General features: G+C 44.0%; 1 long non-coding RNA gene across 1 annotated transcript; it reads right to left on the bottom strand.

The window, feature by feature from the left end:
- Nucleotides 1-2649: 2649 nt before the first annotated feature.
- LOC311529975 lies at nt 2650-12398 on the bottom strand. Its single transcript, XR_014713889.1, has 3 exons — nt 12341-12398; nt 10068-10154; nt 2650-2697 (listed from the first exon to the last, which is right to left on the bottom strand). It is a non-coding gene; the product is annotated as an uncharacterized lncRNA (long non-coding RNA).
- Between the last annotated feature and the right edge of the window lie 740 nt (nt 12399-13138).

Genomic DNA, 13138 nt, shown 5'->3' with positions numbered 1-13138 from the left:
TGTGGCCCCTCTAAAGTTTCCTTCAGGTGACTGACAGCATCCTTTACCACAATAAAATATCTGTGGTGCAGCTGGCCCAGGTCAGCTGACTCAGGCTGGCAGAATTAGGGTTAAAACTTGCAGTGTGGATGTTCAGACTCAGGCTGGAGGCTAGGCTCTGAGTCCCCACAATGGGGAGGGTCTCTGAGTCTCGGCTCCAGCCTGAGCTCCTGTTTTTAGCTCCACAGCCTGAGCCCTGTGAGCCTGAGTCAGCTGACCTGGGCTTGGCGACTTGGTGCTATGGGTTTTTGATTGCAGTGTAGGCATACCCTTAGTGTCAGAACTGAGTCCCAGGTGCATGGTATATATCACTCTGAATCAAGCAGCATTGCCCATTTCAAAGTAGCTCCTGCTCACCGTGGGGGACAGAGTTAAAGGTGGAACAAGGAGTGGAGATAAGTACAAGGTGGAACCAGTCTGGTTCCTAGGTCTCACACATTGGGGAAAGAACATGAGAGGCTCACGGCTGAGTTGTAAAGTTCAGTTCCATTATAGTCCCACTCTGAACTTCCCACCCGTCAAAGCGGGCATCTTTGAATCCAGGATTTTGGTCTGGTCTCACCTCTGGAAAATATTTAACCTGAAAACTTTCCTTTCTCTTTTCCCCATAGGTATTAAATGGCTTTATTTAAAGGCACACTTCAAGCCCTGAACTAGAGCTGCGTGAAATTTTTCAACCAAACCCTTTTTTTGGTGAGCGATACAGATTTGGGCCAACTGAAAGATTTTGTAAATTCATGTGGATTTTGGGAGATTGGTTCAGTTGCAAATAATCTAAAGAAATTCCAGAAAAGTCAAAAACATTTCATTTGATCATTTTCTGAACAAAATGTTGTGACTTTTCTATTTGAAACAACTTTTTGTTTAGAAATTACCTTTAATTTAAAAAATAAAAATCAAAAGGAAAACTCAAAATTAAAAGGCAACGGTTCCCCCCCACTTTTCGATTCACTGAAAATGTTAAAAAAAAAAATCATTTTCAGGTTGACCTCTCCCCATTTTTTGTTTGTTTGTTTGAATTGCTGGAGAACTGAAAAATCAGGTACCCACACAGCCCCACTCTGAATTGATCCTGTAAACTTTGCAAGATCTACTTTTGAATGTGTGTCCCTGCAGTCTAGCACTTTTTATGGCTCCCTCTGCTGCACTGTTGACAGGCCTGTCCTTTAGCTTCTAGCACTGCTGAAGCCTGATGCAGCCACCCTTAGTCTACAACATCCAAGAACATTTATTATAGTTGAAATGGTATGAATCCTAAAGTAGACAGATTCTTTAAAAATAATTCAGCAGATAAGTAAAACCCTTCTTCTGAAGGATTTCTACTCTATTGGTTTGGTTTAAGCTGACTTGCTCATTGCGTAAGATTTACAGTGGCTTTCCCAAGGGTATAGTAATAATTTAGTAAGATTTTCTTTCATTATTTTAAATGCTTATATTTTCAGAACCTCTGGATTGGTGACCTTTACTAAAGGTGTCTATGCTTCCCATGCATACCCTGACATTTTATTTAGCTTTCCAAAATAGATTTTATTTGTTTATTATTTTATGGTATTCAGTTTTCCTCCATTTTGTTAGCAATGTTGACCGTTCTTTGGGGTCTTCATTCAAGGATTAAAGTTATAACTGACTTGAATGTGAACATAAACTGGAGCCATAATGATTTGCATCTTCAAAACACTTTATGAACATGACCAAATACTTGCAACAACCCTGTGAGATGAATAAGTATACATTATCCTCATTTTACAGCTGGGGAAATTGAGGCAGGGAAATTAAGTGATCCGACTAAGGTTGCAGATGGAGCAATTATCATAGTAAAGATTAGAACTCAGGAGAGCCTGGCTCCTAGTCCTGTGACCAGACCATAAAATTGCACCTCTCAGTAATTTTGTTATCCATTTTAACTTGAGAAATGGCAACAAAAAATACTTAATATTCTGGTGTAAATAAAATTAATCCTGAAGCGTTTTGCACAGAGCCCTCCAAAAAGGAAAATAATTTGTATCAATATGTAGAAACAAACATATGTTAAATGGCTTTGCAACAATGCTGTTTAGAAACCCAGCAAAGTTACCACATGTTAATATTTTCAAACATAAAACACAAGTGATCGTTTGGGTAAGATCTGTATTGGATTATCCAGTCCATCCCCTGCCATCATAGCAGGACTGATTTCAGTACTCTTCACCTATCCCTAGTAGCCTGCTTCAAGTTATGAATAAACACAAATGCAACAAGCAAAACTTACCAGTAGGATAAAAATAAAATAGAACTCAAAATCTGTTTGATTTTCTTGTTAAAATTGTAATGAAATTTGACAACTGCTGAACACCTTGTCCTGTTTGAAGATTATGTTTATTTTACATGAAGCCAGCTTGGTCATGTTTCAAAAAAATGTTACTGTGTAGTAATCACAGTTCTGTTGTTTGATGCATAAATTTTATCCGCAGGATCTCTGGATAGAGAAATTGGTTTGATAAACTATAAAATGCTGGAATCTTATAACCACTAAAGAAGTTTAACTTCATTTTTATGATCTCAGAGGAGACAGACCCATGTTGCTTTCTCACCTGGCACAAGACGGATGGACATCTGAATGGCAACTGACTTCCATAACCATCCCATAATGCAGAAGATTCAGCCTCTCTCTTGGCAGCTCTGAAGCATACAAATCTTTTTTCATCAGTTCATCCAGACTTTAGCAAACCAAATATGAGGATCGTACCAAAGTACAGAGTGCATATATTTTTAAACTATTTAAACATTATTTTAGGTAATAATTTTGAAATACATGGCTAGTGAAAAGCAGTGACATGCCAAACATAGTTATAAAGATACAGACATGAATTTGACTGGTTATGACTAAAGACTATAATGGGACACCTTGCTTGTAAAGCACTTTGAGGTCTACTCATGAAAAGCACTGCTTAAAGACGTGTAGGTGGTATTATCATTTTATTACATTTTTATAAGATTGCCAGGGGGCATTAGGGTGTTGGAGTAGTAAAAATACAAATAAATAAACAAAGCACAATTTATGGGCTTAATTACACCCTTGAACAATATGGTTTCTAGTGGTAATGTGGACAGCCCTCTATTTTATGGCCATTGGTTACTCCATAAAAGATTTTTGGTTTTATTTTTTTAGATTAGATTTCTAAAATGTGTCAATAATTCATTGGAGGGTACATGTGCATTATTTAATAAAGTGAATGTTATTTGAGGGAGCACGGCCCAGTGACTAGGGCAATGGACTGATGATTCAGGAGATGGAGATTTTATTTCCAGCTCTGCCTTTATTTTTCTGTGTGACGTTGGACAAGTGTCTTCATCTGTAAAATGGGGATAATGATACTTATTTTCCTTTATACAGTTGTAACAGGGCAACCTGCTTTAAGGTCCAAAGGCCAGGGGCACTGTTCACTAATCAGACCTACCAGAGAAGAAGATAGCTATTCCCTATAAAAGAGCTGCATGAAGCTTCAGGAGAGGGTCAGTTGGTCGATATTCTGCATTAGTTCCTGAGGAAGAGAGATGCTGTATGGGAAGCTCTGGGCATTGTGACTGAGTAGAGAGCTGCAGCTGGAAGTTTTGTTTTCCTGTTGATGCTTTGGATAATAAATGGAACCTAGAGGGAAAGGGTAAAGACTGATTTGGATGTTGCTGATAATTCCCCAGGCTGGTGAGTAAGGTTGCTAGTTACAAAAGTGTTGTGAGATTCATGGATGAAAAATGCTATATAAATGTCAGGTATTACATCGCTGTCGTCATCACCATCACAGAGTACAAATGAAAAAAGACATTTGCCTAACGACGCAGGCATCATCCTGCTTAAACTCCCTAAACCCTATGGGAAACAGGCTGATTCTTGCACCATTCCCTCTAGATTAGCATACTTGTCACACCAGTAGGAGAAGTGATAGAAGTGAAGGCTCTCCACTGATTATATGCTGCCAGCTGCACCAACATGCCCTGGAGCATCCTGCTAACCTTGCTTGCCATGGGGGCCCAAAGGAAGAGGGGTGCTTTAGCTCACTGAGTCAGAAGATGATTATGGGTGATATCCTGCACCACTGAAGACAAGGAGAGTTTTGCCACGGATTTCAGTGGGGCCAGTTCATTTAGTATTTCATCCTGCTCTTTGTTTTGTATAAATTAAATGTCCGTAATTAGGCTGAGTAACCGTGGCCAGTAACTTTATATAGCCCAGAGGTTAAAACAATATTTCTCAATAGCAGAATAATAATAATAATAATTAATTAATTAAAAAAGCAGTTCTTGGGTTGCAGCTCAGGTGGCCAATGTATCATCGACCTTGTCATTCTTTGGAACCCCCATAGGCAGCTGAGTACTTTTCAGAGAGCTTTCACATGCTACTTCCATGCCAGAGGCATGCCAAAGTTGCAGGCATATGTAAGCAGGGGAATAGTGCTGCTCTTGTGGGGAACTTTCCTGGCATCTGCACTACCCCGGTGAAGTGGGCTAGCGAAAGGATCTGAGTCCTCGCTCCCACTTCCTTTACCCAGTGGCCTCCCTGTCCTTGAGGACTCCCCTTCCACTCTCCTGCCTGGCAGAGTCCTCGTAACTCCAGCAAGGCTGGGCCCAGGATTCCTGGGGGGCTTGACCCCCAACCCTGCTATGGTCACCTAGGACAGGGGCTAGGGTGTCCCCACTCCCGCGGTACTCTCTCTGCAATCGGCACTTCTCTGACCCACTGACCATTACGTACAAGTTAAAGCAAATGCAAGTTATTTAATCAACAATTAATTTTAAAAAGAATAAGGAAAAATGGGAAAGGTTAAAGGAAACACTTCAACCCGCTCTGTGGCAGGGAACATCACAAACAGTGTCTCTGGAATGTCCGGGCAGTTCACAGTCTGTTCCTTGTAAGTCCCAGGCCTTCCTCTCAGGCCCTGGCTGTGCTGCAGGGATGCTGTGGGTTGGACACTTTCTCTGGTGCTGGCCACACGCTCTCAGGCTCTAAGTGGTAGGACCCTTCTTCCCAGTGTCGCCCCCGCCCTGTCGGGGTTACGATCCAAGCCTGGCCTGCAGAGCCTCTTGGCTGAGGCGTCTCCCTGTGCTGGGCCTGCTGCCCAGGGTCCCCCTCGGTCTCCCCAGCTGCTCACCGCACCCAGCTCCGGACTGCTCCAGCCCCAGCTCCACCACTCGGTCTCTGCACTGCTGCTGCTGCTCTGCCTCCAGCTCCCTGGGCTGCTTCTCTGGCCCCTCTGGCTCTGGTTGCTGCAGCTCTGCTCCCAGGACAGGTCTGCTGTGCAGGCTGCTTCTGTGACTTTGCTCCCAGCACTGACCTGCTTCCTGGGCTGCTTCTCTGGCTCTGGTTGCTCAGCTCTGCTCCCAGGGCAAGTCTGCTCTCTCTGGGCTGTGCCTCTGGCTTTGGAGCTGCAGCTCTGCTCCCAGGACAGGGTCTGCTCTCTCTGGGCTGCTTTTCTTGTCCCTCTGGATCTGGCCCACCTCTGCTCCCCAGCTTAGCTCAGGCCCCTGCTTTCTCCTAGCTCATAGAATCATAGAATATCAGGGTTGGAAGGGACCTCAGGAGGTCATCTAGTCCAACCCCCTGCTCAAAGCAGGACCAATCCCCAATTAAATCATCCCAGCCAAGGCTTTATCAAGCCTGACCTTAAAAACTTCTAAGGAAGGAGATTCCACCACCTCCCTAGGTAACGCATTCCAGTGTTTCACCACCCTCCTAGTGAAAAAGTTTTTCCTTATATCCAACCTAAACCTCCCCCACTGCAACTTGAAACCATTACTCCTTGTCCTGTCCTCTTCTACCACTGAGAATAGTCTAGAACCATCCTCTCTGGAACCACCTCTCAGGTAGTTGAAAGCAGCTATCAAATCCCCCCTCATTCTTCTCTTCTGCAGACTAAACAATCCCAGTTCCCTCAGCCTCTCCTCATAAGTCATGTGTTCCAGTCCCCTAATCATTTTTGTTGCCCTTCGCTGGACTCTCTCCAATTTATCCACATCCTTCTTGTAGTGTGGGGCCCAAAACTGGACACAGTACTCCAGATGAGGCCTCACCAATGTCGAATAGAGGGGGACGATCACGTCCCTCGATCTGCTCGCTATGCCCCTACTTATACATCCCAAAATGCCATTGGCCTTCTTGGCAACAAGGGCACACTGCTGACTCATATCCAGCTTCTCGTCCACTGTCATCCCTAGGTCCTTTTCCGCAGAACTGCTGCCTAGCCATTCGGTCCCTAGTCTGTAGCTGTGCATTGGGTTCTTCCGTCCTAAGTGCAGGATCCTGCACTTATCCTTATTGAACCTCATCAGATTTCTTTTGGCCCAATCCTCCAATTTGCCTAGGTCCCTCTGTATCCTATCCCTGCCCTCCAGCGTATCTACCACTCCTCCCAGTTTAGTATCATCCGCAAATTTGCTGAGAGTGCAATCCACACCATCCTCCAGATCATTTATGAAGATATTGAACAAAACCGGCCCCAGGACCGACCCCTGGGGCACTCCACTTGACACCGGCTGCCAACTAGACATGGAGCCATTGATCACTGGAGTTCCTGGTGATGTCAAAGAATTATGACGTGATTGGAATAACAGAGACTTGGTGGGATAACTCACATGACTGGAGTACTGTCATGGATGGTTATAAACTGTTCAGGAAGGACAGGCAGGGCAGAAAAGGTGGGGGAGTAGCACTGTATGTAAGGGAGCAGTATGACTGCTCAGAGCTCCGGTACGAAACTGCAGAAAAACCTGAGTGTCTCTGGATTAATTTTAGAAGTGTGAGCAACAAGAATGATGTAGTGGTGGCAGTCTGCTATAGACCAGCGGACCAGGGGGATGAGGTGGATGAGGCTTTCTTCCAGCAGCTCGCAGAAGCTACTAGATCGCACGCCCTGGTTCTCATGGGTGACTTTAATTTTCCTGGTATCTGCTGGGAGAGCAATACAGCGGTGCATAGACAATCCAGGAAGTTTTTGGAAAGCATAGGGGACAATTTCCTGGTGCAAGTGCTAGAGGAGCCAACTAGGGGGGGAGCTTTTCTTGACCTGCTGCTCACAAACCAGGTAGAATTAGTGGGGGAAGCAAAAGTGGATGGGAATCTGGGAGGCAGTGACCATGAGTTGGTTGAGTTCAGGATCCTGACACAGGGAAGAAAGGTAAGCAGCAGGATACGGACCCTGGACTTCAGGAAAGCAGACTTCGACTCCCTCAGGGAACAGATGGGTAGGATCCCCTGGGGGACTAACATGAAGGGGAAAGGAGTCCAGGAGAGCTGGCTGTATTTCAAGGAATCCCTGTTGAGGTTACAGGGACAAACCATCCCGATGTGTCGAAAGAATAGTAAATATGGCAGGCGACCAGCTTGGCTTAACGGTGAAATCCTAGCGGATCTTAAACATAAAAAAGAAACTTACAAGAAGTGGAAGGTTGGACATACGACCAGGGAAGAGTTTAAAAATATTGCTCAGGCATGTAGCAATGAAATCAGGAGGGCCAAATCGCACCTGGAGCTGCAGCTAGCGAGAGATGTCAAGAGTAACAAGAAGGGTTTCTTCAGGTATGTTGGTAACAAGAAGAAAGCCAAGGAAAGTGTGGGCCCCTTAATGAATGAGGGAGGCAACCTAGTGACAGAGGATGTGGAAAAAGCTAATGTACTCAATGCTTTTTTTGCCTCTGTCTTCACGAACAAGGTCAGCTCCCAGACTGCTGCGCTGGGCATCACAACATGGGGAATAGATGGCCAGCCCTCTGTGGAGAAAGAGGTGGTTAGGGACTATTTAGAAAAGCTGGACGTGCACAAGTCCATGGGGCCGGACGAGTTGCATCCGAGAGTGCTAAAGGAATTGGCAGCTGTGATTGCAGAGCCATTGGTCATTATCTTTGAAAACTCGTGGCGAACGGGGGAAGTCCCGGATGACTGGAAAAAGGCTAATGTAGTGCCAATCTTTTAAAAAAGGGAAGAAGGAGGATCCTGGGAACTACAGGCCAGTCAGCCTCACCTCAGTCCCCGGAAAAATCATGGAGCAGGTCCTCAAAGAATCAATCCTGAAGCACTTACATGAGAGGAAAGTGATCAGGAACAGTCAGCATGGATTCACCAAGGGAAGGTCATGCCTGACTAATCTAATCGCCTTCTATGATGAGATTACTGGTTCTGTGGATGAAGGGAAAGCAGTGGATGTATTGATTCTTGACTTTAGCAAAGCTTTTGACACGGTCTCCCACAGTATTCTTGTCAGCAAGTTAAAGAAGTATGGGCTGGATGAATGCACTATAAGGTGGGTAGAAAGTTGGCTAGATCACTCAGCCCCACTCTGTCTGACCCAGGCGGCAATTCCAGCTCACACGGAGGACGGGACCTCCCTGGTCTCCTGACTCCCTGATTAGCCTGCTCGCCCTGTCATTCAGGCTGAGCTGGAGCATTGGCCTCTCCCCATTGTTCCTGGGGGCTGTCAGTCTCAGGGTCCTGATTCCCATCGACCCTTCCCCCTTTTTAGTACTGGGAGCTAGCCAACCAAAACACCCCCCTGAATGTTAGTAAGGGGGCAACAGTCCCCTTACACATAGTCACCACAACTGCATGCACGAGGCAGAGTAAACAGAGTGCTACTTCCACGATTTTTGTGGGGTTGGGGTTACTTTGGAGAGGACATAAGCTAAATGGAAAGAAAAGGAAGATGAGGTGGACATGGCAGGGCAGAAAGGGTAAGATTGGTAGCTGAGGAGAAGAGTGCCCTGATTTAGGGTCTATCACCAACAGACCCCAGTCGTCGTCAGGTAGGATCAAACCTGGGACCTCTGGAGCCTCTACTGCATGAGCTAAAAGCCACATGGCTCTTAGCTAAGGTTGTAGTAGACTCATTAATCTCTAAGTGGTCTCAGTTCCACTAGAGGGGACAGAACACCACACCCAAGAGATATGTGGGATACAAGGGAATCTGTACAATTTATTAATTCTGGTTCCCGGCCAATGGGAGCTGTGGAGCCCCCTGGCTGCCCCTACACCTAGGGCCACTGACCAGATTTTTAATGGCCGGAGCCACCAGGGTCCGTTTTCGACTGAGCGTTCCGGTCAAAAACCAGATGCCTGGCAACCTATCAGGAGATCACCTGACAGAGGGGCCGGAAGAGTATAGAAGACCAGGAGAAGATCTATTCAGGGTCTTCCCTCTGCTTGAGGTGGTGACAATCGCTGAAGTTGTGTCAGGAGCCTGATGAGGCAGGGGCAATCCTGCATTCCTGAACACAGACAAAGGGTAAGCTAGAGTGCGGGGCATTTAATTCAGGGTGTTTGTTGTTTTGTATATGAGCTGTACTCTCTTGTGCTCTAGTTCATCTGTAAGGAGAAATAGAGTTTTGGAATCCTGTGCAAAGTCTGTGTGTGTGTCATGCTGCAACTGTTGTGTGCCCTTGAAGATTTACCTGTGGGCCCAGAAGACCCTCACTGCTGGAGTTCTGGAAAAGGGTGTTTTTAAGCGATGGAGGAGACTGGGGTTGTCAGTACTGGTCCCAGGGGCTAGGCAGTTGGACTGTGGAGGTCTCAGCTCTCAAGAGGAGGGCCTAGACAGAGGATGTGCACCCCAAAGGTGTGCCTAGACACCCTAAGCTATGGGTAGTGTTTGGATTCTGAACAGACTCCGGAAGCTTAAAGCCTACAGGGATTCAACGTTTGAATCCCATCACAGTCTGTGAGCATCCAGGAAAGGGAGCTTGGCTAAATTTGTAACAGTGACTGTGAGGGAAGAGGAGGGTGGTGGAAACAACCTAACAGCACAGGACAGAAAATCCAGTCAAACAGTAGAAAGTTCTCTGAATGTCCAAAGGGCCCTGTTCTGGCTGCTTCTGGTCCTACTGGCTGGAGTCTCTGGCTGGCTCCTCCCATACATTATTATGCTGTTTATAACATTTATATATTCTGACTGGCATTGATTTCAGTATGCAGAGTTGTTTCCCAGACCTGAAGAAGAGCTCTGTGTAGCTCCAAAACTTGTCTCTCTCACCAGCAGAAGTTGGTCCAATAAAAGGTGTTACCTTACCGATGTTGATTTCCGTGGTTGTTTAGACGTCCAGTTAGGTGACTTCACACCAGGGCTGAATTTGTCCCTAAAAGTCACATTTGGACCCTGACAAACAGGATAAAGTGACAACAAATCAGCAGCAGCTGTGGGTGGCTAGATATTTAAGTTCAAGGCTAGAATGGTTTAACAGGAGAAGTTACATCAACTGGCCAGAGTCAAATCAAGGCTATGAGGGGTTCTGCTGTTTGGAAAGGAGTCTGTGCTATGGATGCCAGGGCTTAGGCTGTGTAATGCCATCCTCTTTGTTAATCCCAAGGATACCTATGCCTGTCTGTTGCCTGAGTAGTGGTACCTCCTTATCTTCTACATCTGAGTGGAGAAGGAAATTGCAATGTTAAAAGCTATTCTGATCTAATTGTCCTTTGCCGGTAGAACAGAATTCAGTGTGCTCAGTAACAGTGATGATATTAGTTTAATGTTGTTGTAATCTTTTATTCAGGGCGTGTTTAGGTTCCCTGGAGTGGGAAAACATTTCCATGAGCATCAAAGATTGAGTACATTAAAACCCCTAACACCACTGCTACCAGGCAGCACATTAATTCCTACTCTGCCTGCATATCACGGTTAGATTACTTCTGTGCATAGTACAGTCTGTGTCTTCTTTCAGAGAGAGAGAGGAGCGTAGTCAGCCTACATGGTGATTTGGGCACCTGAATACCCTCTGTGGTCTGGTGTGCAGTATTCTGGCTTTGCTCCAAAATTCTTCCCACACAGCCAAATTCTCTTACACAAAGTAAATTGGCTTTGAGCAGAAGACCTCTTATGGCATTACAGAGACATAAGGCCAGTAGAAAGGGGGGAGCTGAAAATCAGCACTGGGGTGCATTGGCAGAGCTATGTGGGGAAGCTTGGTCGCTGCCTGGGTACGTTCTTTGCTTGTTTCAAATCTCACTTTCTAGTACAATAACTTCAATCACCAGTTGTTAAAAAATATATAGCAAAACCTCCATGTTTATGAATTTTAATATGTTAAGAAAATAACATTGGATTCAAGAGTTTAGAACCAGGCATGCACAAAGGCATGTAAAAATGCACATGTTTGTGTGTAATTTGTACATGCCATTTTCATCATTATTATACGTGCAACTGAATATGTGACTGCAAATGTAACTAATTAGCTGACTGCCTGTGAATTTACCAGGTTGAAATGCACAACTTCAGTAAGTGCGCAAAATGGGAATGTAAATATGAGTGCAATAGTAACACCAAACATTTTAAAAGCAAAAAAATATCCTTCCCTCCATCCCTGGCCCCATCAGCTAGCAGGTTAGAAATAAAAGGGAAAATACTTAGAACTGTTGCCATCTAGACTCTAAACTGCCCTTCTTAAATGTGTAATAATTTGTCAGCTAGAAGGATCTTCAGTCAAATGGTTGTTTTGGCTGCAGAGGTAATGATCTTGTATATTCAGAAAGGATACAAATAAATTCTTTGGCAGTTGTTGTGGAAATAGCTCCATAGTAAGCTGACAGGAGGGACAGTGCAGACTGGAATGGTGTAAAGTTATAATAGATTCTTTCTAGTAGCCATCTATCTTCATGACAACAAATGCAAACTCTGCAATATCTCAGCTGGCAGATAATGAATAGGATATAGTGCTACACTAACAAACTTCCTCTATGATTTCAGCATATTCCAAAACACTATTCAACGCATGACAGCTGGTTTGTCTCCTTTGGTTATCAATCTGGGGACCACTAAAGATCTGGAAAACAGTAAGATCCCATCCGATAATATATGACATTTATTCAGCTTGGACTTGCACAAAAACAAATTGCTTTTATGAAAGCTTCTTTTCACTTATAAATAAGCTACAATTAATTGTGCAGAGGTGACTGAAATTGTTACCTAATTAGATTGTTATTTTTACATGCATGGCACAATATTACATTTCAAAACTAAAGAGGTAAATTTATTATGTAGCACCAACTTCCCTTTACAGGTATTCCAAGAATATCTTTTTTTTTTTAAATGTATTGGGGCTTGTAACTCCAGTGAAGTTTCAGGAATGAATTTGACTTCGTTGCTTTCTTTTTTTAAACGAAGTCTCATCTTGCACTCCCGCTTCCAGAGATGGCTATATGGCTTTAGAGTGTTATAAAACTTCCCCACACCCTAGTACTGCCAATGTAAAATCCCATTCCAGAGGTTTATGACTACCATCTCAATAAGTATATGGTCGATTTTTAAAATCCCACTGGATTTCCCCAACGTGCATAAAAAGGAGTTACCTCATTGCCTGGCATCCTAAGATTTCATAAACCCACGGCTACTCTTTCAGCTTCAGTGTTCAAACGGAGTGGGAGAGCAAGTAATGAAAGTTCAGTCTCCAGAGTGCAGTATAGGCTGTATATGTCAAGTCTTAAAAAAATATTCTAACATTCAATTGAGTCTAATAAATTAGTTTTATTATGGTACAAAGCAAAACATAGACAAAAGGAGACTTTTTCATTACACTCCATTGATTTATTACAGGCTTTTCCTGGACCCTAATCTCCTGGTTTAAAATACTGCATCCCAAGGAAAATCCATATATGGTACCTTTAGTATATACTGTATATCGATATAAACTGAGCCATTTGCAAATATATAGCTCTACAGTGTATTCATTATCTAACACTAGACTATGACTCAGATGCTTAAGACAAGTTTTAAAAGCTATAAAAAGAACCAAAACCAAATTAGGTTTCAATGCAATCTATGTTTTTTTTAGCTTCAGGCCAGAGCCAACATCACTGATTTTATGCACCCATTAAATTTGTTTTCCATGGAATTTACCTTCCAGAAGTGCAGATGTCATCAAGGGCAATGAAATTCTGTGGCCTTGATACTTTAATAAATCAGGGAATGTGGCTTGATATATGTACGTGTGAGTACTGTGCACTGTGGGTGCAACTACAATACAAATAAACAATAACTATATCTCTCTCCATAACAAGTTCAAGTGACACCTGTGGACTGCCCTCATAATATGGAGAACCCAAGGAAAGGAGAGAGATAGTAGGGGGAAAAGCAGCCCTGGGTGGTAC

The sequence above is a fragment of the Lepidochelys olivacea genome, assembly GCF_965140295.1.
Source record: "Lepidochelys olivacea isolate rLepOli2 genome assembly, chromosome: 13".
NCBI lineage: Eukaryota > Metazoa > Chordata > Testudines > Cheloniidae > Lepidochelys > Lepidochelys olivacea.
The sequence above is the reverse complement of the archived record's forward strand: the minus strand, read 5'-3'. Positions and strand labels throughout refer to the sequence as shown.